General features: G+C 47.8%; 36 non-coding genes across 36 annotated transcripts; 24 read left to right on the top strand and 12 right to left on the bottom strand.

The window, feature by feature from the left end:
- Nucleotides 1-7356: 7356 nt before the first annotated feature.
- trnav-cac (transfer RNA valine (anticodon CAC)) lies at nucleotides 7357-7429 on the top strand. Its single transcript has one exon. It is a non-coding gene; the product is annotated as a tRNA-Val (tRNA).
- Nucleotides 7430-7733: 304 nt separating this feature from the next.
- Nucleotides 7734-7806, bottom strand: trnam-cau (transfer RNA methionine (anticodon CAU)). Its single transcript has one exon. It is a non-coding gene; the product is annotated as a tRNA-Met (tRNA).
- A 310-nt stretch (nucleotides 7807-8116) lies between these two features.
- On the top strand, nucleotides 8117-8189 carry trnav-aac (transfer RNA valine (anticodon AAC)). The gene has a single exon. It is a non-coding gene; the product is annotated as a tRNA-Val (tRNA).
- Nucleotides 8190-8464: 275 nt separating this feature from the next.
- Nucleotides 8465-8537, top strand: trnav-cac (transfer RNA valine (anticodon CAC)). The gene has a single exon. It is a non-coding gene; the product is annotated as a tRNA-Val (tRNA).
- Nucleotides 8538-8841: 304 nt separating this feature from the next.
- Nucleotides 8842-8914, bottom strand: trnam-cau (transfer RNA methionine (anticodon CAU)). Its single transcript has one exon. It is a non-coding gene; the product is annotated as a tRNA-Met (tRNA).
- A 315-nt stretch (nucleotides 8915-9229) lies between these two features.
- Nucleotides 9230-9302, top strand: trnav-aac (transfer RNA valine (anticodon AAC)). Its single transcript has one exon. It is a non-coding gene; the product is annotated as a tRNA-Val (tRNA).
- Nucleotides 9303-9578: 276 nt separating this feature from the next.
- Nucleotides 9579-9651, top strand: trnav-cac (transfer RNA valine (anticodon CAC)). The gene has a single exon. It is a non-coding gene; the product is annotated as a tRNA-Val (tRNA).
- A 304-nt stretch (nucleotides 9652-9955) lies between these two features.
- trnam-cau (transfer RNA methionine (anticodon CAU)) lies at nucleotides 9956-10028 on the bottom strand. Its single transcript has one exon. It is a non-coding gene; the product is annotated as a tRNA-Met (tRNA).
- A 310-nt stretch (nucleotides 10029-10338) lies between these two features.
- Nucleotides 10339-10411, top strand: trnav-aac (transfer RNA valine (anticodon AAC)). The gene has a single exon. It is a non-coding gene; the product is annotated as a tRNA-Val (tRNA).
- Nucleotides 10412-10686: 275 nt separating this feature from the next.
- trnav-cac (transfer RNA valine (anticodon CAC)) lies at nucleotides 10687-10759 on the top strand. Its single transcript has one exon. It is a non-coding gene; the product is annotated as a tRNA-Val (tRNA).
- Nucleotides 10760-11063: 304 nt separating this feature from the next.
- trnam-cau (transfer RNA methionine (anticodon CAU)) lies at nucleotides 11064-11136 on the bottom strand. The gene has a single exon. It is a non-coding gene; the product is annotated as a tRNA-Met (tRNA).
- Nucleotides 11137-11446: 310 nt separating this feature from the next.
- Nucleotides 11447-11519, top strand: trnav-aac (transfer RNA valine (anticodon AAC)). The gene has a single exon. It is a non-coding gene; the product is annotated as a tRNA-Val (tRNA).
- Nucleotides 11520-11794: 275 nt separating this feature from the next.
- Nucleotides 11795-11867, top strand: trnav-cac (transfer RNA valine (anticodon CAC)). The gene has a single exon. It is a non-coding gene; the product is annotated as a tRNA-Val (tRNA).
- A 304-nt stretch (nucleotides 11868-12171) lies between these two features.
- trnam-cau (transfer RNA methionine (anticodon CAU)) lies at nucleotides 12172-12244 on the bottom strand. The gene has a single exon. It is a non-coding gene; the product is annotated as a tRNA-Met (tRNA).
- Nucleotides 12245-12554: 310 nt separating this feature from the next.
- Nucleotides 12555-12627, top strand: trnav-aac (transfer RNA valine (anticodon AAC)). The gene has a single exon. It is a non-coding gene; the product is annotated as a tRNA-Val (tRNA).
- Nucleotides 12628-12902: 275 nt separating this feature from the next.
- Nucleotides 12903-12975, top strand: trnav-cac (transfer RNA valine (anticodon CAC)). Its single transcript has one exon. It is a non-coding gene; the product is annotated as a tRNA-Val (tRNA).
- A 304-nt stretch (nucleotides 12976-13279) lies between these two features.
- On the bottom strand, nucleotides 13280-13352 carry trnam-cau (transfer RNA methionine (anticodon CAU)). The gene has a single exon. It is a non-coding gene; the product is annotated as a tRNA-Met (tRNA).
- A 310-nt stretch (nucleotides 13353-13662) lies between these two features.
- On the top strand, nucleotides 13663-13735 carry trnav-aac (transfer RNA valine (anticodon AAC)). The gene has a single exon. It is a non-coding gene; the product is annotated as a tRNA-Val (tRNA).
- Nucleotides 13736-14010: 275 nt separating this feature from the next.
- Nucleotides 14011-14083, top strand: trnav-cac (transfer RNA valine (anticodon CAC)). The gene has a single exon. It is a non-coding gene; the product is annotated as a tRNA-Val (tRNA).
- A 304-nt stretch (nucleotides 14084-14387) lies between these two features.
- trnam-cau (transfer RNA methionine (anticodon CAU)) lies at nucleotides 14388-14460 on the bottom strand. Its single transcript has one exon. It is a non-coding gene; the product is annotated as a tRNA-Met (tRNA).
- A 310-nt stretch (nucleotides 14461-14770) lies between these two features.
- trnav-aac (transfer RNA valine (anticodon AAC)) lies at nucleotides 14771-14843 on the top strand. The gene has a single exon. It is a non-coding gene; the product is annotated as a tRNA-Val (tRNA).
- A 275-nt stretch (nucleotides 14844-15118) lies between these two features.
- trnav-cac (transfer RNA valine (anticodon CAC)) lies at nucleotides 15119-15191 on the top strand. The gene has a single exon. It is a non-coding gene; the product is annotated as a tRNA-Val (tRNA).
- A 304-nt stretch (nucleotides 15192-15495) lies between these two features.
- trnam-cau (transfer RNA methionine (anticodon CAU)) lies at nucleotides 15496-15568 on the bottom strand. Its single transcript has one exon. It is a non-coding gene; the product is annotated as a tRNA-Met (tRNA).
- A 310-nt stretch (nucleotides 15569-15878) lies between these two features.
- trnav-aac (transfer RNA valine (anticodon AAC)) lies at nucleotides 15879-15951 on the top strand. Its single transcript has one exon. It is a non-coding gene; the product is annotated as a tRNA-Val (tRNA).
- A 275-nt stretch (nucleotides 15952-16226) lies between these two features.
- Nucleotides 16227-16299, top strand: trnav-cac (transfer RNA valine (anticodon CAC)). Its single transcript has one exon. It is a non-coding gene; the product is annotated as a tRNA-Val (tRNA).
- A 304-nt stretch (nucleotides 16300-16603) lies between these two features.
- Nucleotides 16604-16676, bottom strand: trnam-cau (transfer RNA methionine (anticodon CAU)). Its single transcript has one exon. It is a non-coding gene; the product is annotated as a tRNA-Met (tRNA).
- Nucleotides 16677-16991: 315 nt separating this feature from the next.
- On the top strand, nucleotides 16992-17064 carry trnav-aac (transfer RNA valine (anticodon AAC)). Its single transcript has one exon. It is a non-coding gene; the product is annotated as a tRNA-Val (tRNA).
- A 275-nt stretch (nucleotides 17065-17339) lies between these two features.
- On the top strand, nucleotides 17340-17412 carry trnav-cac (transfer RNA valine (anticodon CAC)). Its single transcript has one exon. It is a non-coding gene; the product is annotated as a tRNA-Val (tRNA).
- Nucleotides 17413-17716: 304 nt separating this feature from the next.
- Nucleotides 17717-17789, bottom strand: trnam-cau (transfer RNA methionine (anticodon CAU)). Its single transcript has one exon. It is a non-coding gene; the product is annotated as a tRNA-Met (tRNA).
- Nucleotides 17790-18099: 310 nt separating this feature from the next.
- On the top strand, nucleotides 18100-18172 carry trnav-aac (transfer RNA valine (anticodon AAC)). The gene has a single exon. It is a non-coding gene; the product is annotated as a tRNA-Val (tRNA).
- Nucleotides 18173-18447: 275 nt separating this feature from the next.
- Nucleotides 18448-18520, top strand: trnav-cac (transfer RNA valine (anticodon CAC)). Its single transcript has one exon. It is a non-coding gene; the product is annotated as a tRNA-Val (tRNA).
- A 304-nt stretch (nucleotides 18521-18824) lies between these two features.
- trnam-cau (transfer RNA methionine (anticodon CAU)) lies at nucleotides 18825-18897 on the bottom strand. The gene has a single exon. It is a non-coding gene; the product is annotated as a tRNA-Met (tRNA).
- Nucleotides 18898-19212: 315 nt separating this feature from the next.
- On the top strand, nucleotides 19213-19285 carry trnav-aac (transfer RNA valine (anticodon AAC)). The gene has a single exon. It is a non-coding gene; the product is annotated as a tRNA-Val (tRNA).
- A 275-nt stretch (nucleotides 19286-19560) lies between these two features.
- On the top strand, nucleotides 19561-19633 carry trnav-cac (transfer RNA valine (anticodon CAC)). The gene has a single exon. It is a non-coding gene; the product is annotated as a tRNA-Val (tRNA).
- Nucleotides 19634-19937: 304 nt separating this feature from the next.
- Nucleotides 19938-20010, bottom strand: trnam-cau (transfer RNA methionine (anticodon CAU)). Its single transcript has one exon. It is a non-coding gene; the product is annotated as a tRNA-Met (tRNA).
- A 310-nt stretch (nucleotides 20011-20320) lies between these two features.
- Nucleotides 20321-20393, top strand: trnav-aac (transfer RNA valine (anticodon AAC)). The gene has a single exon. It is a non-coding gene; the product is annotated as a tRNA-Val (tRNA).
- The last annotated feature ends 168 nt before the right edge of the window (nucleotides 20394-20561 follow it).

The following is a 20561-nucleotide window of genomic DNA, read 5'->3' as shown; positions in this document are numbered from 1 at the left end:
TCTGTGATAAGTTCCTGATAAGTGAAAGTGTGTGTAATGGGGGAACTGTGTCATGTTAACTTTCAACTGCCCTGTGGAGCCTACAAATGGCTTTTTTGGAGATATTTTTGGCAAACCCCATTTGTTTCAACCAACAGCTATGGAGTCAATATTCTCTGAGGGTCCAAGTATTACAGGTATGTAAGAGACAAATTATATATACCTATACATAATTTGTCTCTTACATACCTGTAAGAGACAAACTTATCCTTTAATATCTAATGTTGGTGAAACTGACCCTCTGTGTGTATAACTTTCAGAATGGGATATTTGACACAAGAAACTGCAGTATTGTCAGTTGTGTACATTTTACCACGCTTCCTTCCTAAGATTCAACAGTCTGGACAAAGAGGATCCTTCCTGCAAAAGAAAAGACCTATCTATTGTAATATGTTTGATAACGTTACAAGGATCTCATGGTAAGGAATTTGTGGCATATAAATATGTGGAATAAAGGCTTATAGGCTATAGTCTCCAGTCAGTATCATCATTTACAGTAGTGATAGAGAGGTAGACGTAGATGGAGTGAGGAACAAGAGGTGCAACTGTGCTGACCACCAGTATGACTATGCATGAACTATATTGTAACTTTGTGTATATGCATTAATATGCTTTTGCAAATTGTCCAGAGGAGATTGGCCACGGAAGGGAAGGGTGAGAAGGAGGGGAATAAATCCCAATTGGCTTGTCAAAAGTAATTTATTTTAAAACAAACAAAACATTAAAGGTCCCATATGGTGTAAAACAGGATTCCCCTTGCCTCTTTGATTATAAAGGAGTTGGATGGTCTATCTAAACATGGTGAAAGTATCAAAACGCACGGTAGCCAACTAAATCCACACAATCCATATTAGAAAAGCGAGCCTCTAAACAAGCTGTTTGGACTTCTTTAACTTTGTGGCGTCACAAAGTTTCGCTCATTATCATTTTTGTAAGAAAAAATAGACTAACAAAGTGTTTTCTTCAAAGCGGTTGAGCGGTGTCATTGTCTATTTACTGGAGAGTTTTCCCTACCTGTAGCTGCCGTGTCTCACATTTCACTCTTGAAATTGTTCAATCAGAACAGAGGGGTCATTAATATTAATGAGTCTTAAAGACACAGCGACAGTTCTTGGTAAGACTTAGAGATATGCTGGAAAATGAACGTGTAAAAATGGATTGAGAGTGTTTTTAGTACATGACACCACACACAGCTTTGAATGGACCCCAAGACATAAAATAAAACACTGGAAAGTGTAGAATATGGGACCTTTAATATGCAGACTTATCAGACTTATATAGACTTAACAATATGAATCATGATTCACATAATCTTCAGCTCTTGGGTGAAGACTAAAAACCAAGTCAGAAATCTTGGTGTAGTTATGGACTACAAAATCTGCCTACTATCACCTTAAAAATATTGCAAGAATTAAAGAATTCATGTCCAAGCAGGACCTTGAAAAACTTGTTCATGCATATATCTTTAGTAGGCTTGACTATTGTAACAGTGTCTATACAGGTCTCTCTAAAAAAGCTATTAGACAACTGCAGCTCATCCAGAATGCTGCTGCCAGACTAAGAAAATGGACCACATCACACAACCTTCTGCTGCATGTTTATAAAGCACTTAATCGTTTAGGACCAAAATACATTTCTGATCTCCTTCAATGTTATGAACCCAGGTGTTGGTCTGCTTACTGTTCCAGGGTCAGAACAAAGCATGGAGAAGCAGCCTTTAGTTTTTATGCTCCTCATGCCTGGAACAAACTTCTGCCTCCACTTTAGAATCTTTTAAATCAGGGCTTAAAACTTTTGTTTGCCAGGGCTTTTTAAGAAATTTAGGGCAACACTGATCTGGTGGTGGTTTTATGTTTCCACATAAGAATACCATATTAGTAGGGGCTGATGGAGTGCACTGTTGTGGGGGCCATATTGTGTCCAGGGTGGGAACAGTTGGATCCTCCATGTCAAATGGCTCCAAACAAGACTTCCCCTCTGCAACAGTGATGTCCTCTGTCTTGAATGTTGTGAGGGCCAACTTGTAGTCCTCCATGACAGCATTGTTTTGGCTGTAAAGGTATTCAATACCTATAAGCTCTCCTGAAACAACCCAAAAACAAAGCGTCATAAGTGACTGGCAGGAATATGTGCCTGCCTAAAATCTATTATAAATAATAATTTACTACATGCATACAATACTAATTTACTACATGCATACCGGTGTATTTCCGTGGGGCTGTGTACTCCACCAGTTTTCTTCCAAGCACCTCCTCTGACAGCTGGTTGGCAGCATGCCTAAGAAGGCCACTGTATGAGTGTGGCCCTTCTATCCCCTCTGCTGTCATGGTCCTGTCCCCATTCCACCTGGCAAGACCATCAACCAGATATGCCTGGAAAAAGGTGTCACTTGCCAGGGTTCCTGAAAAATATTAAATATTTACATTGTGATTCCTTGCATGCAAATATATTAAAAAATGTTGATAAATATTATTATATTACAACTTCTATGGAAACCTAACAGTGTGCACTCTTTACCTGGGATGAATCTGTTCATGTGCAAATGAAAATTCTCCAGTGAAGTCGAACCTCTGGCACACCAGTATGTTGGAAGCACATGACCACCCTTCTTCAGTGTCCTGGAGGGTCCTGGAGGCAGGGAATGCGTTTGCGCTGGGCGTTCCAGATTTCCGCCATCCTGGCAGAGTTGATCAGAGGCACACCAAGAGTGCTACCTCTGATCAACTCAGCCCCTCTCTCCATCATTTGCCTCGATCAACTCCTTGAGCATGACTTCCATCTCCCTGCCTTCCCGGACGGTCCTCCTGCAGTGAAGCAGCATCTCTGCCTTGGTGATGTGGCGTGTCACATCTGCTTCTGTGGGACGCATGTGGCTTGCTTCCAGCTCCGCCCACTTGGCTGCCCTGTCACTCTCATCCCATACAAAGATGCAGCGGGTGAGTTGGGCCATGAAGCTGGTATAGAGAGCATGCGAATCGGTTGTGCATCTGGTGGCAAACCTCCTCATAAAGTGCCAGACATCCAACTTGATCTTCATGCCCGGCCATGCCCCAAAGATCTTGTGTAGGTGAGAGTTCCCACAGCAGTCGCGGTCCACATATAGGATCTCTGGGGGTGGCACCCCAGCGTCCTTGTAGCGCCTCACAAGTCCCTCTGCCATCTTCATCAGGCCCCAGCCCTCACTTGCTGTGAGCACAGACATGATGACATGCCCATGCTCATTGCCGATGTTGGTGGCCCAAGCAGCTGTAGACCGGGCCTGACCCACCAGCTTCCTCACAATCTTCTTGGTTGAGTCCATCTTGATGACCTGGCCAAAAAGTGAGGTGATGGAGGCCTTCACTTCATCCAGCCTGCTGAGGACATCCTGGGCATATACCTGCATCAGCCAGCGATGTTTTGGCACTGCAGGCATAGCTGGCAAGTCCCCCAGCGGGACTGGTGAAATCAGCCCAGAGGAGATAGCATGTGCAACTCCTCTGTAATCAGTGAGGAACTGAATTTGTTTCTCAAGCCAGCTCTCTGCATGCTGCTCCTCCAGCTGCTTTTGAAGCTGGCTGCTGCTGTTTCCCAAGCCTCGCTGACGCATCAGGCACACAACCTGCATGTCACACCCCAGCTTGTGTGTCAGCAGACATGGGAAATGGGAACAATGTCTAGCTGGGAGACGATGGTGTGGCTCCAGCTGATGACCTTTCTTTTGCTCTTACAGGCAAGATATTCGGATGCCAAGTAGTAAGAGCTGCTGACACCAACCACCTGCCTGACCCTCTGATGTAGTCCAGCAGAGGTAAGCTCTGACTTGCCACAGTCTGGATGTGGACAGAGCAGCCGCACACGCCAAAGCTTCCTGGGCATCCAGAGGAACAGGGGGTGCCCAAAAAACTGCTCCAATGCTGGCATGGCACTAGAGGTCAGTGATGGCCAAGGTGGATACCACCACATTCTGTCCACCTTTGCATGGTCCAGCTCTGGTTGATTAAAGTGTGACCACCGGAACAGGGCCTTGGCAATCAAGCGCTGGTCAACCTCTAGCAGGGCAGGGATCCAACCAGCGGGCAGGCAAATTCTGCACTCTATTAAACAGATATGAGAGAATGAAGGAATGAATGAAGATATATAGAAAACCACAGTCTCTTAATTTTGGAGAGAAAACACATGGAAAATTCAGATGCGCTCCTTCATAACACTGGTTTAGCAGATTAAATATTCATCAGGAACCTCTAAGTGTTGGCGTGTTGTGGGGAAACATATGCTCATCTCAGTCATATTCATTGGTCCTGTCCAGAACTAAAAACTTTTTGGGAAGACATAAATAAAGAAATGAAGTGGTTATAATTTTGTACTTTTTGGGAAAATGCCAAGAGAAATTGTGGATAAAAGAGACAAATATATTTTAAGAATATTAAGAGTGACTGCTCCAAAATTAATTACAAAGAAGTGGTTCCAAAAGACACGGCCACAATTGTCAAAATGGATAGAAAAGAAAATATATATGTGTTCATGTATGTATGCTAAATTCAAATCGTATTCATGATTGTAATCATGTCCTCATGATGATGATGTCAATCATGTAATGACATACGTAACATGAATTTTTTTTTAAAAAGTATAAAAAAATTAAACAGATATGAGAGGAGTGAGAGAAAGACAGAGAGAGAGAGAGAGTGTGAGAGAGAAAGCAAGAGAAAGCGAGAGAGAGTGTGTAAGTATTTCATAAAAATACATATGCGCTATGTCTGACTCCATCTGTTGAGTGGCCAGCGAAAGCTCGCTGTCACTGGGTTCCAGCTCCACTGTGCCTAACAAAAGTGCCGTGGTGGATCCAGCAGGGGACAGAGCAGGAACAGCTGAAAAAGAATGACATCCAAATAGAATACATAAAAAATATGAAAACATCTACAACTCAATGTTACACAAAATCCATTTTCTAGTTGCAAACTTACATGGCTGAAACTTTTGTGGTGAAAACAGCCTCTTGACAGACTTGTCTAGGGTCTGCTGAGACTTGGCTTTCCCTATCAACAATGAGCGCAGGGAGGATATAGGCACTGAGGATAGTCGTGAAGAAGTGGAGGGTTGTGAGGAGATGGCAGCTCGTGAAGAGGCTAAAGGTTGTGATGAGGTGGAGGGTTGTGTGGAGGTGGCAGCTCGCGAAGAGGCTGAAGGTTGCGATGAGGTGGAGGGTTGTGTGGAGGTGGCGGCAGTGGCAGGTTGGCTTTGGCTTTTGGAAGATCTCGCCTCCATCTTAATCTGAATGGCATAACGGCCCTCAGGATAGTGCCAAATGTACCTCTGGAAGGCTCGTTTGTTGATGAGGTTGTTAGGTGAATCAGAGCTTCCTGACTCTTCTGACATTGATGCAACCACATACCCAGCATACCCCAGCGCATTCTCAGCCACCCACTGAAATGTTTGGCCCCTGAAGATTCCGAACTGTAACTGATGTTGGCCCAGGAGATGCTGCTCATTATTGGGGTCTCCGCCATGACGCAGAACAGCCATCCTTGCAGACTCCTTTACTTTGTCCAGTGACAGAGCGCGGGCCCATGGCCTTTTCTCCCCCTTAATTTTCTTGGCATCCTCTGAGTCAAAGAGGCTGGCACGGCCATCCCCCCTCCTCCTAAATTTAGGATCCATTCTGTATGGTTGAAAAAAAACAAAAAAAACAACAACAGTTAGAATATGCTTGGTCTGACCTCTTATATTCCACATACTTTTATATTGTATTGGCATAATTCTCACTCTTATAGTGTACCTCAGTATGCATGGATGGATGGATGCATGCGTGGAGGTATGTATGTATGCATATGTGGGGACATGAATGTGTGTTTGTATATATCTTCAGTCTGTACATATTTGTTTCAGATCATTTCTATCTTCTTTTTTAATTTTAGATTTATTTTTTTATTTTTTTTATTCTTAGTTTCTAGTATATTTTACTACAGGATAGATAGACAGCAAACTAAGAATTTCATTGCATTGATAACTTGTTTATTTCTGCATATGACAATAAAGCCTTTGTATCCTTGTATCCTGAACTCCCATCTAACTAAACTAAAATAAATTAAACTAAACTGAAGTCTCTGTCTATTAGGCCTACTTCTCATGCAAATGAGGTTATGCAACATTTGGTTGCCATTTATCTGTCTGTGATACAGTGTTTTCCAATAATGTATTATACGGAAGCTGTTCACAGTTAAATTTCTTATCACCAGTTATCAGTTAAGTACAGTAGTGGACCTATGCATTTCATTTAGCTATTCTCAATTGCTTTGCTCATGCCACAACCTGTACACTATAACATTATGAAACAATTCCTATGCACAGGGGCTAAATTAGCATACTCAGCAAACAACCCAAATACATTGACTGATCCATACATATCTATTTTGGCCTGTTGGTAAACTGTGGACTGTCATTTCCATCTTGTACTAATGATTAGGTAACGTCAGTACCAAATAGCCAGCCTGTTATTAACTGTACATGATTTCCTATGTAAGCAAATAGGCTAACACATCTAAGTGTTATCAGCAGCCTAAAATAAAGATATATCAGCTAGCTGGTTATGAATGGAGAATTGTTTGTGACTTAGCTATGTTAGCTTACTGACGTTCGGTTGAAAAATAGTCAGCTAGGTTACGTGCATATGAAATTTTCATAATTAGCCTGCTAGCGTGTTGGCTCGCTACCACTGTAGGTAAGGTAAACCACATATTTTCAATAATTGAAATTAATATTATAATATTAAAACTCCGAGACAATAGAATGGCAATGAACTTACCATAAATATATCAAAAGACGTCAGTCCGAACAAAGTTGCAGCGCTCTGACTTGACGTTCATTTATGGGGGGCGGCTTCTGGCGCCATTCTTGATGGTTCTACCGATTATGATTGGTCAAATCGTGGAACGTGCAACGAACGGTGATTGGTTTTCACAATTCTTGGTAGTGGGGCAGCATCTGACAGTCAAATCTTAGTAGAATTTTTGGTAGTGATAGGCAACGCGATTGGCTCTCACATGATGGATTTGCTCGACCGACAGGTGAAAGGGAGCGCCAACTAGGCTTCAAGACAGGGCAGGTCTCAACTCAACAAAGTAAGGCTCATGGCCGGTTCAGTTGAGTAAGTCTACAAAAACAAGGTACGCTGGACGGGGCACTGGAATCGCATGTCCTAAGTGTCCAAGTGCTTGAGTCGACATGCAAAGGCTCTCCGTCTCTTTTGTTTCTACAAACCTCCTACACTTTACAGTGCAACTGGTTGTGGCTTGATGGTTGACTTGGTCTCAACTCAGCTCCGCATCAGGCGCCGAGGTTTCTGTGGTGTAGTGGCTATCACGTTCGTCTCACACACGAAAGGTCCCCGGTTCGAAACCGGGCAGAAACAACATTTCTTAGTCCGTAGCGGTGGTGCTGAAACGCCGCGGCGTGTATCAAACTAAAGCTCGTTCGTTTGCGCGAAGCTTCCGAAATGTTTACATACGACGTTACACCGGAGACTAGTGGGACAAGTTTCCCAGTCTACAGGCAAAGGCAATGGATTCCACAAAAAGCCTTTGGTTTAAAAGGCATTCCTAGACTTGACGGCCCAGATGACTGAGGTTTGACACGGCTCAACGCGATGACCAGTCTGCTCGGTCCAGGTGTTTTGCAACGAAGGGTCCACGACCTAGTTCAAAGCAAAACCGACGTGCCCCGTGTGAGGTTCGAACTCACGACCTTCAGATTATGAGACTGACGCGCTGCCTACTGCGCCAACGAGGCTGCAGGTCGGGGCAGGTCAGCTCAGCTCGGCTCAGCCTGCCTGCAACCCGTGACCTGAGCTATTGCTGTGTGGAATTGGTCCCTGTGCCACCGTCTCAATGCAATCCACATTTGAGCATTGCCTATGCTACATCCTCAAGTGAAACAGTCTCAGGTGCGGTAATCCCATTTGCCTCATATGCTAAATGCCGCTGGCTTGAAACCGGGCAGCAATATGAAAGATTTCTCTGTTGTTTTGGAGGTAAATAGATGTGGAAATCGAGGGAAAGCGTTTTATCGTCTTTCTTTAGAGTAAAAACCCTTCCGAGGAGTTTCTGTGGTGTAGTGGCTATCACGTTCGCCTAACACGCGAAAGGTCCCTGGTTCGAGACCAGGCAGAAACATCTTTTTTTTTATCAGGCCAAAGGGGTTGAGCTGAAACGCTGCATCGTTACACTCAAAGTAAGGCTCATGGCCGGTTCAGTTGAGTAAGTCTACAAAAACAAGGTACGCTGGACGGGGCACTGGAATCGCATGTCCTAAGTGTCCAAGTGCTTGAGTCGACATGCAAAGGCTCTCCGTCTCTTTTGTTTCTACAAACCTCCTACACTTTACAGTGCAACTGGTTGTGGCTTGATGGTTGACTTGGTCTCAACTCAGCTCCGCATCAGGCGCCGAGGTTTCTGTGGTGTAGTGGCTATCACGTTCGTCTCACACACGAAAGGTCCCCGGTTCGAAACCGGGCAGAAACAACATTTCTTAGTCCGTAGCGGTGGTGCTGAAACGCCGCGGCGTGTATCAAACTAAAGCTCGTTCGTTTGCGCGAAGCTTCCGAAATGTTTACATACGACGTTACACCGGAGACTAGTGGGACAAGTTTCCCAGTCTACAGGCAAAGGCAATGGATTCCACAAAAAGCCTTTGGTTTAAAAGGCATTCCTAGACTTGACGGCCCAGATGACTGAGGTTTGACACGGCTCAACGCGATGACCAGTCTGCTCGGTCCAGGTGTTTTGCAACGAAGGGTCCACGACCTAGTTCAAAGCAAAACCGACGTGCCCCGTGTGAGGTTCGAACTCACGACCTTCAGATTATGAGACTGACGCGCTGCCTACTGCGCCAACGAGGCTGCAGGTCGGGGCAGGTCAGGTCAGCTCAGCTCGGCTCAGCCTGCCTGCAACCCGTGACCTGAGCTATTGCTGTGTGGAATTGGTCCCTGTGCCACCGTCTCAATGCAATCCACATTTGAGCATTGCCTATGCTACATCCTCAAGTGAAACAGTCTCAGGTGCGGTAATCCCATTTGCCTCATATGCTAAATGCCGCTGGCTTGAAACCGGGCAGCAATATGAAAGATTTCTCTGTTGTTTTGGAGGTAAATAGATGTGGAAATCGAGGGAAAGCGTTTTATCGTCTTTCTTTAGAGTAAAAACCCTTCCGAGGAGTTTCTGTGGTGTAGTGGCTATCACGTTCGCCTAACACGCGAAAGGTCCCTGGTTCGAGACCAGGCAGAAACATCTTTTTTTTTTATCAGGCCAAAGGGGTTGAGCTGAAACGCTGCATCGTTACACTCAAAGTAAGGCTCATGGCCGGTTCAGTTGAGTAAGTCTACAAAAACAAGGTACGCTGGACGGGGCACTGGAATCGCATGTCCTAAGTGTCCAAGTGCTTGAGTCGACATGCAAAGGCTCTCCGTCTCTTTTGTTTCTACAAACCTCCTACACTTTACAGTGCAACTGGTTGTGGCTTGATGGTTGACTTGGTCTCAACTCAGCTCCGCATCAGGCGCCGAGGTTTCTGTGGTGTAGTGGCTATCACGTTCGTCTCACACACGAAAGGTCCCCGGTTCGAAACCGGGCAGAAACAACATTTCTTAGTCCGTAGCGGTGGTGCTGAAACGCCGCGGCGTGTATCAAACTAAAGCTCGTTCGTTTGCGCGAAGCTTCCGAAATGTTTACATACGACGTTACACCGGAGACTAGTGGGACAAGTTTCCCAGTCTACAGGCAAAGGCAATGGATTCCGCAAAAAGCCTTTGGTTTAAAAGGCATTCCTAGACTTGACGGCCCAGATGACTGAGGTTTGACACGGCTCAACGCGATGACCAGTCTGCTCGGTCCAGGTGTTTTGCACCGAAGGGTCCACGACCTAGTTCAAAGCAAAACCGACGTGCCCCGTGTGAGGTTCGAACTCACGACCTTCAGATTATGAGACTGACGCGCTGCCTACTGCGCCAACGAGGCTGCAGGTCGGGGCAGGTCAGCTCAGCTCGGCTCAGCCTGCCTGCAACCCGTGACCTGAGCTATTGCTGTGTGGAATTGGTCCCTGTGCCACCGTCTCAATGCAATCCACATTTGAGCATTGCCTATGCTACATCCTCAAGTGAAACAGTCTCAGGTGCGGTAATCCCATTTGCCTCATATGCTAAATGCCGCTGGCTTGAAACCGGGCAGCAATATGAAAGATTTCTCTGTTGTTTTGGAGGTAAATAGATGTGGAAATCGAGGGAAAGCGTTTTATCGTCTTTCTTTAGAGTAAAAACCCTTCCGAGGAGTTTCTGTGGTGTAGTGGCTATCACGTTCGCCTAACACGCGAAAGGTCCCTGGTTCGAGACCAGGCAGAAACATCTTTTTTTTTATCAGGCCAAAGGGGTTGAGCTGAAACGCTGCATCGTTACACTCAAAGTAAGGCTCATGGCCGGTTCAGTTGAGTAAGTCTACAAAAACAAGGTACGCTGGACGGGGCACTGGAATCGCATGTCCTAAGTGTCCAAGTGCTTGAGTCGACATGCAAAGGCTCTCCGTCTCTTTTGTTTCTACAAACCTCCTACACTTTACAGTGCAACTGGTTGTGGCTTGATGGTTGACTTGGTCTCAACTCAGCTCCGCATCAGGCGCCGAGGTTTCTGTGGTGTAGTGGCTATCACGTTCGTCTCACACACGAAAGGTCCCCGGTTCGAAACCGGGCAGAAACAACATTTCTTAGTCCGTAGCGGTGGTGCTGAAACGCCGCGGCGTGTATCAAACTAAAGCTCGTTCGTTTGCGCGAAGCTTCCGAAATGTTTACATACGACGTTACACCGGAGACTAGTGGGACAAGTTTCCCAGTCTACAGGCAAAGGCAATGGATTCCACAAAAAGCCTTTGGTTTAAAAGGCATTCCTAGACTTGACGGCCCAGATGACTGAGGTTTGACACGGCTCAACGCGATGACCAGTCTGCTCGGTCCAGGTGTTTTGCAACGAAGGGTCCACGACCTAGTTCAAAGCAAAACCGACGTGCCCCGTGTGAGGTTCGAACTCACGACCTTCAGATTATGAGACTGACGCGCTGCCTACTGCGCCAACGAGGCTGCAGGTCGGGGCAGGTCAGCTCAGCTCGGCTCAGCCTGCCTGCAACCCGTGACCTGAGCTATTGCTGTGTGGAATTGGTCCCTGTGCCACCGTCTCAATGCAATCCACATTTGAGCATTGCCTATGCTACATCCTCAAGTGAAACAGTCTCAGGTGCGGTAATCCCATTTGCCTCATATGCTAAATGCCGCTGGCTTGAAACCGGGCAGCAATATGAAAGATTTCTCTGTTGTTTTGGAGGTAAATAGATGTGGAAATCGAGGGAAAGCGTTTTATCGTCTTTCTTTAGAGTAAAAACCCTTCCGAGGAGTTTCTGTGGTGTAGTGGCTATCACGTTCGCCTAACACGCGAAAGGTCCCTGGTTCGAGACCAGGCAGAAACATCTTTTTTTTTATCAGGCCAAAGGGGTTGAGCTGAAACGCTGCATCGTTACACTCAAAGTAAGGCTCATGGCCGGTTCAGTTGAGTAAGTCTACAAAAACAAGGTACGCTGGACGGGGCACTGGAATCGCATGTCCTAAGTGTCCAAGTGCTTGAGTCGACATGCAAAGGCTCTCCGTCTCTTTTGTTTCTACAAACCTCCTACACTTTACAGTGCAACTGGTTGTGGCTTGATGGTTGACTTGGTCTCAACTCAGCTCCGCATCAGGCGCCGAGGTTTCTGTGGTGTAGTGGCTATCACGTTCGTCTCACACACGAAAGGTCCCCGGTTCGAAACCGGGCAGAAACAACATTTCTTAGTCCGTAGCGGTGGTGCTGAAACGCCGCGGCGTGTATCAAACTAAAGCTCGTTCGTTTGCGCGAAGCTTCCGAAATGTTTACATACGACGTTACACCGGAGACTAGTGGGACAAGTTTCCCAGTCTACAGGCAAAGGCAATGGATTCCACAAAAAGCCTTTGGTTTAAAAGGCATTCCTAGACTTGACGGCCCAGATGACTGAGGTTTGACACGGCTCAACGCGATGACCAGTCTGCTCGGTCCAGGTGTTTTGCAACGAAGGGTCCACGACCTAGTTCAAAGCAAAACCGACGTGTCCCGTGTGAGGTTCGAACTCACGACCTTCAGATTATGAGACTGACGCGCTGCCTACTGCGCCAACGAGGCTGCAGGTCGGGGCAGGTCAGCTCAGCTCGGCTCAGCCTGCCTGCAACCCGTGACCTGAGCTATTGCTGTGTGGAATTGGTCCCTGTGCCACCGTCTCAATGCAATCCACATTTGAGCATTGCCTATGCTACATCCTCAAGTGAAACAGTCTCAGGTGCGGTAATCCCATTTGCCTCATATGCTAAATGCCGCTGGCTTGAAACCGGGCAGCAATATGAAAGATTTCTCTGTTGTTTTGGAGGTAAATAGATGTGGAAATCGAGGGAAAGCGTTTTATCGTCTTTCTTTAGAGTAAAAACCCTTCCGAGGAGTTTCTGTGGTGTAGTGGCTATCACGTTCGCCTAACACGCGAAAGGTCCCTGGTTCGAGACCAGGCAGAAACATCTTTTTTTTTATCAGGCCAAAGGGGTTGAGCTGAAACGCTGCATCGTTACACTCAAAGTAAGGCTCATGGCCGGTTCAGTTGAGTAAGTCTACAAAAACAAGGTACGCTGGACGGGGCACTGGAATCGCATGTCCTAAGTGTCCAAGTGCTTGAGTCGACATGCAAAGGCTCTCCGTCTCTTTTGTTTCTACAAACCTCCTACACTTTACAGTGCAACTGGTTGTGGCTTGATGGTTGACTTGGTCTCAACTCAGCTCCGCATCAGGCGCCGAGGTTTCTGTGGTGTAGTGGCTATCACGTTCGTCTCACACACGAAAGGTCCCCGGTTCGAAACCGGGCAGAAACAACATTTCTTAGTCCGTAGCGGTGGTGCTGAAACGCCGCGGCGTGTATCAAACTAAAGCTCGTTCGTTTGCGCGAAGCTTCCGAAATGTTTACATACGACGTTACACCGGAGACTAGTGGGACAAGTTTCCCAGTCTACAGGCAAAGGCAATGGATTCCACAAAAAGCCTTTGGTTTAAAAGGCATTCCTAGACTTGACGGCCCAGATGACTGAGGTTTGACACGGCTCAACGCGATGACCAGTCTGCTCGGTCCAGGTGTTTTGCAACGAAGGGTCCACGACCTAGTTCAAAGCAAAACCGACGTGCCCCGTGTGAGGTTCGAACTCACGACCTTCAGATTATGAGACTGACGCGCTGCCTACTGCGCCAACGAGGCTGCAGGTCGGGGCAGGTCAGCTCAGCTCGGCTCAGCCTGCCTGCAACCCGTGACCTGAGCTATTGCTGTGTGGAATTGGTCCCTGTGCCACCGTCTCAATGCAATCCACATTTGAGCATTGCCTATGCTACATCCTCAAGTGAAACAGTCTCAGGTGCGGTAATCCCATTTGCCTCATATGCTAAATGCCGCTGGCTTGAAACCGGGCAGCAATATGAAAGATTTCTCTGTTGTTTTGGAGGTAAATAGATGTGGAAATCGAGGGAAAGCGTTTTATCGTCTTTCTTTAGAGTAAAAACCCTTCCGAGGAGTTTCTGTGGTGTAGTGGCTATCACGTTCGCCTAACACGCGAAAGGTCCCTGGTTCGAGACCAGGCAGAAACATCTTTTTTTTTATCAGGCCAAAGGGGTTGAGCTGAAACGCTGCATCGTTACACTCAAAGTAAGGCTCATGGCCGGTTCAGTTGAGTAAGTCTACAAAAACAAGGTACGCTGGACGGGGCACTGGAATCGCATGTCCTAAGTGTCCAAGTGCTTGAGTCGACATGCAAAGGCTCTCCGTCTCTTTTGTTTCTACAAACCTCCTACACTTTACAGTGCAACTGGTTGTGGCTTGATGGTTGACTTGGTCTCAACTCAGCTCCGCATCAGGCGCCGAGGTTTCTGTGGTGTAGTGGCTATCACGTTCGTCTCACACACGAAAGGTCCCCGGTTCGAAACCGGGCAGAAACAACATTTCTTAGTCCGTAGCGGTGGTGCTGAAACGCCGCGGCGTGTATCAAACTAAAGCTCGTTCGTTTGCGCGAAGCTTCCGAAATGTTTACATACGACGTTACACCGGAGACTAGTGGGACAAGTTTCCCAGTCTACAGGCAAAGGCAATGGATTCCACAAAAAGCCTTTGGTTTAAAAGGCATTCCTAGACTTGACGGCCCAGATGACTGAGGTTTGACACGGCTCAACGCGATGACCAGTCTGCTCGGTCCAGGTGTTTTGCAACGAAGGGTCCACGACCTAGTTCAAAGCAAAACCGACGTGCCCCGTGTGAGGTTCGAACTCACGACCTTCAGATTATGAGACTGACGCGCTGCCTACTGCGCCAACGAGGCTGCAGGTCGGGGCAGGTCAGCTCAGCTCGGCTCAGCCTGCCTGCAACCCGTGACCTGAGCTATTGCTGTGTGGAATTGGTCCCTGTGCCACCGTCTCAATGCAATCCACATTTGAGCATTGCCTATGCTACATCCTCAAGTGAAACAGTCTCAGGTGCGGTAATCCCATTTGCCTCATATGCTAAATGCCGCTGGCTTGAAACCGGGCAGCAATATGAAAGATTTCTCTGTTGTTTTGGAGGTAAATAGATGTGGAAATCGAGGGAAAGCGTTTTATCGTCTTTCTTTAGAGTAAAAACCCTTCCGAGGAGTTTCTGTGGTGTAGTGGCTATCACGTTCGCCTAACACGCGAAAGGTCCCTGGTTCGAGACCAGGCAGAAACATCTTTTTTTTTATCAGGCCAAAGGGGTTGAGCTGAAACGCTGCATCGTTACACTCAAAGTAAGGCTCATGGCCGGTTCAGTTGAGTAAGTCTACAAAAACAAGGTACGCTGGACGGGGCACTGGAATCGCATGTCCTAAGTGTCCAAGTGCTTGAGTCGACATGCAAAGGCTCTCCGTCTCTTTTGTTTCTACAAACCTCCTACACTTTACAGTGCAACTGGTTGTGGCTTGATGGTTGACTTGGTCTCAACTCAGCTCCGCATCAGGCGCCGAGGTTTCTGTGGTGTAGTGGCTATCACGTTCGTCTCACACACGAAAGGTCCCCGGTTCGAAACCGGGCAGAAACAACATTTCTTAGTCCGTAGCGGTGGTGCTGAAACGCCGCGGCGTGTATCAAACTAAAGCTCGTTCGTTTGCGCGAAGCTTCCGAAATGTTTACATACGACGTTACACCGGAGACTAGTGGGACAAGTTTCCCAGTCTACAGGCAAAGGCAATGGATTCCACAAAAAGCCTTTGGTTTAAAAGGCATTCCTAGACTTGACGGCCCAGATGACTGAGGTTTGACACGGCTCAACGCGATGACCAGTCTGCTCGGTCCAGGTGTTTTGCAACGAAGGGTCCACGACCTAGTTCAAAGCAAAACCGACGTGCCCCGTGTGAGGTTCGAACTCACGACCTTCAGATTATGAGACTGACGCGCTGCCTACTGGGCCAACGAGGCTGCAGGTCGGGGTAGGTCAGCTCAGCTCGGCTCAGCCTGCCTGCAACCCGTGACCTGAGCTATTGCTGTGTGGAATTGGTCCCTGTGCCACCGTCTCAATGCAATCCACATTTGAGCATTGCCTATGCTACATCCTCAAGTGAAACAGTCTCAGGTGCGGTAATCCCATTTGCCTCATATGCTAAATGCCGCTGGCTTGAAACCGGGCAGCAATATGAAAGATTTCTCTGTTGTTTTGGAGGTAAATAGATGTGGAAATCGAGGGAAAGCGTTTTATCGTCTTTCTTTAGAGTAAAAACCCTTCCGAGGAGTTTCTGTGGTGTAGTGGCTATCACGTTCGCCTAACACGCGAAAGGTCCCTGGTTCGAGACCAGGCAGAAACATCTTTTTTTTTATCAGGCCAAAGGGGTTGAGCTGAAACGCTGCATCGTTACACTCAAAGTAAGGCTCATGGCCGGTTCAGTTGAGTAAGTCTACAAAAACAAGGTACGCTGGACGGGGCACTGGAATCGCATGTCCTAAGTGTCCAAGTGCTTGAGTCGACATGCAAAGGCTCTCCGTCTCTTTTGTTTCTACAAACCTCCTACACTTTACAGTGCAACTGGTTGTGGCTTGATGGTTGACTTGGTCTCAACTCAGCTCCGCATCAGGCGCCGAGGTTTCTGTGGTGTAGTGGCTATCACGTTCGTCTCACACACGAAAGGTCCCCGGTTCGAAACCGGGCAGAAACAACATTTCTTAGTCCGTAGCGGTGGTGCTGAAACGCCGCGGCGTGTATCAAACTAAAGCTCGTTCGTTTGCGCGAAGCTTCCGAAATGTTTACATACGACGTTACACCGGAGACTAGTGGGACAAGTTTCCCAGTCTACAGGCAAAGGCAATGGATTCCACAAAAAGCCTTTGGTTTAAAAGGCATTCCTAGACTTGACGGCCCAGATGACTGAGGTTTGACACGGCTCAACGCGATGACCAGTCTGCTCGGTCCAGGTGTTTTGCAACGAAGGGTCCACGACCTAGTTCAAAGCAAAACCGACGTGCCCCGTGTGAGGTTCGAACTCACGACCTTCAGATTATGAGACTGACGCGCTGCCTACTGCGCCAACGAGGCTGCAGGTCGAGGCGGGACAGGTCAGCTCAGCTCGGCTCAGCCTGCCTGCAACCCGTGACCTGAGCTATTGCTGTGTGGAATTGGTCCCTGTGCCACCGTCTCAATGCAATCCACATTTGAGCATTGCCTATGCTACATCCTCAAGTGAAACAGTCTCAGGTGTGGTAATCCCATTTGCCTCATATGCTAAATGCCACTGGCTTGAAACCGGGCAGCAATATGAAAGATTTCTCTGTTGTTTTGGAGGTAAATAGATGTGGAAATCGAGGGAAAGCGTTTTATCGTCTTTCTTTAGAGTAAAAACCCTTCCGAGGAGTTTCTGTGGTGTAGTGGCTATCACGTTCGCCTAACACGCGAAAGGTCCCTGGTTCGAGACCAGGCAGAAACATCTTTTTTTTTATCAGGCCAAAGGGGTTGAGCTGAAACGCTGCATCGTTACACTCAAAGTAAGGCTCATGGCCGGTTCAGTTGAGTAAGTCTACAAAAACAAGGTACGCTGGACGGGGCACTGGAATCGCATGTCCTAAGTGTCCAAGTGCTTGAGTCGACATGCAAAGGCTCTCCGTCTCTTTTGTTTCTACAAACCTCCTACACTTTACAGTGCAACTGGTTGTGGCTTGATGGTTGACTTGGTCTCAACTCAGCTCCGCATCAGGCGCCGAGGTTTCTGTGGTGTAGTGGCTATCACGTTCGTCTCACACACGAAAGGTCCCCGGTTCGAAACCGGGCAGAAACAACATTTCTTAGTCCGTAGCGGTGGTGCTGAAACGCCGCGGCGTGTATCAAACTAAAGCTCGTTCGTTTGCGCGAAGCTTCCGAAATGTTTACATACGACGTTACACCGGAGACTAGTGGGACAAGTTTCCCAGTCTACAGGCAAAGGCAATGGATTCCACAAAAAGCCTTTGGTTTAAAAGGCATTCCTAGACTTGACGGCCCAGATGACTGAGGTTTGACACGGCTCAACGCGATGACCAGTCTGCTCGGTCCAGGTGTTTTGCAACGAAGGGTCCACGACCTAGTTCAAAGCAAAACCGACGTGCCCCGTGTGAGGTTCGAACTCACGACCTTCAGATTATGAGACTGACGCGCTGCCTACTGCGCCAACGAGGCTGCAGGTCGGGGCAGGTCAGCTCAGCTCGGCTCAGCCTGCCTGCAACCCGTGACCTGAGCTATTGCTGTGTGGAATTGGTCCCTGTGCCACCGTCTCAATGCAATCCACATTTGAGCATTGCCTATGCTACATCCTCAAGTGAAACAGTCTCAGGTGCGGTAATCCCATTTGCCTCATATGCTAAATGCCGCTGGCTTGAAACCGGGCAGCAATATGAAAGATTTCTCTGTTGTTTTGGAGGTAAATAGATGTGGAAATCGAGGGAAAGCGTTTTATCGTCTTTCTTTAGAGTAAAAACCCTTCCGAGGAGTTTCTGTGGTGTAGTGGCTATCACATTCGCCTAACACGCGAAAGGTCCCTGGTTCGAGACCAGGCAGAAACATCTTTTTTTTTATCAGGCCAAAGGGGTTGAGCTGAAACGCTGCATCGTTACACTCAAAGTAAGGCTCATGGCCGGTTCAGTTGAGTAAGTCTACAAAAACAAGGTACGCTGGACGGGGCACTGGAATCGCATGTCCTAAGTGTCCAAGTGCTTGAGTCGACATGCAAAGGCTCTCCGTCTCTTTTGTTTCTACAAACCTCCTACACTTTACAGTGCAACTGGTTGTGGCTTGATGGTTGACTTGGTCTCAACTCAGCTCCGCATCAGGCGCCGAGGTTTCTGTGGTGTAGTGGCTATCACGTTCGTCTCACACACGAAAGGTCCCCGGTTCGAAACCGGGCAGAAACAACATTTCTTAGTCCGTAGCGGTGGTGCTGAAACGCCGCGGCGTGTATCAAACTAAAGCTCGTTCGTTTGCGCGAAGCTTCCGAAATGTTTACATACGACGTTACACCGGAGACTAGTGGGACAAGTTTCCCAGTCTACAGGCAAAGGCAATGGATTCCACAAAAAGCCTTTGGTTTAAAAGGCATTCCTAGACTTGACGGCCCAGATGACTGAGGTTTGACACGGCTCAACGCGATGACCAGTCTGCTCGGTCCAGGTGTTTTGCAACGAAGGGTCCACGACCTAGTTCAAAGCAAAACCGACGTGCCCCGTGTGAGGTTCGAACTCACGACCTTCAGATTATGAGACTGACGCGCTGCCTACTGCGCCAACGAGGCTGCAGGTCGGGGCGGGGCAGGTCAGCTCAGCTCGGCTCAGCCTGCCTGCAACCCGTGACCTGAGCTATTGCTGTGTGGAATTGGTCCCTGTGCCACCGTCTCAATGCAATCCACATTTGAGCATTGCCTATGCTACATCCTCAAGTGAAACAGTCTCAGGTGCGGTAATCCCATTTGCCTCATATGCTAAATGCCGCTGGCTTGAAACCGGGCAGCAATATGAAAGATTTCTCTGTTGTTTTGGAGGTAAATAGATGTGGAAATCGAGGGAAAGCGTTTTATCGTCTTTCTTTAGAGTAAAAACCCTTCCGAGGAGTTTCTGTGGTGTAGTGGCTATCACGTTCGCCTAACACGCGAAAGGTCCCTGGTTCGAGACCAGGCAGAAACATCTTTTTTTTTATCAGGCCAAAGGGGTTGAGCTGAAACGCTGCATCGTTACACTCAAAGTAAGGCTCATGGCCGGTTCAGTTGAGTAAGTCTACAAAAACAAGGTACGCTGGACGGGGCACTGGAATCGCATGTCCTAAGTGTCCAAGTGCTTGAGTCGACATGCAAAGGCTCTCCGTCTCTTTTGTTTCTACAAACCTCCTACACTTTACAGTGCAACTGGTTGTGGCTTGATGGTTGACTTGGTCTCAACTCAGCTCCGCATCAGGCGCCGAGGTTTCTGTGGTGTAGTGGCTATCACGTTCGTCTCACACACGAAAGGTCCCCGGTTCGAAACCGGGCAGAAACAACATTTCTTAGTCCGTAGCGGTGGTGCTGAAACGCCGCGGCGTGTATCAAACTAAAGCTCGTTCGTTTGCGCGAAGCTTCCGAAATGTTTACATACGACGTTACACCGGAGACTAGTGGGACAAGTTTCCCAGTCTACAGGCAAAGGCAATGGATTCCACAAAAAGCCTTTGGTTTAAAAGGCATTCCTAGACTTGACGGCCCAGATGACTGAGGTTTGACACGGCTCAACGCGATGACCAGTCTGCTCGGTCCAGGTGTTTTGCAACGAAGGGTCCACGACCTAGTTCAAAGCAAAACCGACGTGCCCCGTGTGAGGTTCGAACTCACGACCTTCAGATTATGAGACTGACGCGCTGCCTACTGCGCCAACGAGGCTGCAGGTCGGGGCAGGTCAGCTCAGCTCGGCTCAGCCTGCCTGCAACCCGTGACCTGAGCTATTGCTGTGTGGAATTGGTCCCTGTGCCACCGTCTCAATGCAATCCACATTTGAGCATTGCCTATGCTACATCCTCAAGTGAAACAGTCTCAGGTGCGGTAATCCCATTTGCCTCATATGCTAAATGCCGCTGGCTTGAAACCGGGCAGCAATATGAAAGATTTCTCTGTTGTTTTGGAGGTAAATAGATGTGGAAATCGAGGGAAAGCGTTTTATCGTCTTTCTTTAGAGTAAAAACCCTTCCGAGGAGTTTCTGTGGTGTAGTGGCTATCACGTTCGCCTAACACGCGAAAGGTCCCTGGTTCGAGACCAGGCAGAAACATCTTTTTTTTTATCAGGCCAAAGGGGTTGAGCTGAAACGCTGCATCGTTACACTCAAAGTAAGGCTCATGGCCGGTTCAGTTGAGTAAGTCTACAAAAACAAGGTACGCTGGACGGGGCACTGGAATCGCATGTCCTAAGTGTCCAAGTGCTTGAGTCGACATGCAAA

Source organism: Centroberyx affinis, unplaced genomic scaffold, assembly GCF_046629955.1.
Source record: "Centroberyx affinis isolate AG114_WGS23_722 - 3 ecotype Tasmania unplaced genomic scaffold, CSIRO-AGI_Caff_v1 ptg006441l_1, whole genome shotgun sequence".
Lineage (NCBI taxonomy): Eukaryota > Metazoa > Chordata > Actinopteri > Beryciformes > Berycidae > Centroberyx > Centroberyx affinis.
The sequence above is the reverse complement of the archived record's forward strand: the minus strand, read 5'-3'. Positions and strand labels throughout refer to the sequence as shown.